Source organism: Manacus vitellinus, unplaced genomic scaffold (assembly GCF_001715985.3).
Source record: "Manacus vitellinus isolate BGI_N305 unplaced genomic scaffold, ASM171598v3 scaffold_35_pilon, whole genome shotgun sequence".
Taxonomy (NCBI): Eukaryota; Metazoa; Chordata; class Aves; order Passeriformes; family Pipridae; genus Manacus; species Manacus vitellinus.
In genome coordinates, this window is record NW_021940498.1 from 1,097,770 (window position 1) to 1,098,344 (window position 575).

Below are 575 nucleotides of genomic sequence, written 5' to 3' on the forward strand. Positions count from 1 at the left end.
GCTGAGTGCTTGGCCAAAGTTTGGAGGGTTTTTTTCCCCCTCACTGTTGGAATAGTAAATGATATATCTGTGACCAAAACACCAAACCTTCAACACTTGAGCCAGAATACAGACATGCAAACATTTCTTAATTAAACAGCTGTAAAATAATTTTAGCAAGGGCAGTTATGTCCTTAGTGGAAATCACTGAGCTTTGCCAAAAAAAAATCAATTTGAGAAAAATAACTTGCACAGAAAGTCTCTGCCTGATGACTGTAAATAAAAACTGCGAGGAAATGATAAAATTAAAAAGGGTCCTACACTATGAAGTCTCAGGTGGTGATTCTACCACATCTGATTGTAAAATAGCCTCTGGTGTTAAAGCAATTTAAAAAAGATATTAAAAAAAAAAGGACATTGTAGCAGAAGTAATTGAAACTACCTGAAAAAGCAAGCTTGTGCCTCCATGAGATCCCTGTTTGAAATTCTTTTGATGCTAGGCTTTCACTCTGTTTAATTTTAGTACAGAACCAGTTTAGAACACTTGTTTTATGATGTTTTCAACAGAAAAAAAAATTAATCTCATGCAAAGAATA